The sequence below is a fragment of the Oratosquilla oratoria genome, chromosome 3 (genome assembly GCF_046742065.1).
Source record: "Oratosquilla oratoria isolate Oo_2021 chromosome 3, ASM4674206v1, whole genome shotgun sequence".
Classification (NCBI taxonomy): Eukaryota; Metazoa; Arthropoda; class Malacostraca; order Stomatopoda; family Squillidae; genus Oratosquilla; species Oratosquilla oratoria.
The window spans coordinates 744,236-745,000 of NC_134779.1; positions in this window are offsets into that span (position 1 = coordinate 744,236).

The following is a 765-nucleotide window of genomic DNA, read 5'->3' on the forward strand; positions in this document are numbered from 1 at the left end:
TGGCCACTTTTCAGACCATTGCTCTAATTTATCTAAATCTTCTTGAATATCTAATTGGTTTAAGTGATCATTTGCCATTCCGCACAGTTTTGTATCATCAGCAAATTTGGAAACAGTAGATTTTAGTCCATGGTCTATATCATTTATATATACTATGAATAGAAGTGGCCCAAGAACGGAACCCTGAGGAACTCCACTTGTAACATGTTTCCATCTAGAAGTTTTTCCATTTAAAACAACTCTGTTTTCGATCATTCAACCAATTAATAGTCCAACTTAATAGCCTGCCACTTATTCCGTGTGAAGCTAATTTTGTAAGTAGTCTTTCATGGGGGACGGTATCAAAAGCTTTTGCAAAGTCTAGATATATTAAATCTATATTGTTTCTTTTATCATAATTCAAGATAACTGTGTTGTAGAATTCGAGTAAGTTAGTCAAGCAAGAACTTTTCCGTCTGAAACCATGCTGGCTATCATTTATCAATCAGTTACTTTCTAAATGATGTTCGATAGCATCTCTGATGATAGTTTCCATTATTTTTCCTAGGATTGAAGTCAAACTTATCGGCCTATAGTTATTTGGTTTCTTTTTGTCGCCTTTTTTTAATATGGGAGTAACGTTAGCTAGCTTCCATTCTCTTGGGACATCTCCGGATATGATGGATTTCTTGAAAATAATTTCTAATGGAACAACAATCTCATTTTTCTTGGATGCCAACCGTCAGGTCCTGGTGTCTTATTAACTTTGAGTTTATCTATACACCT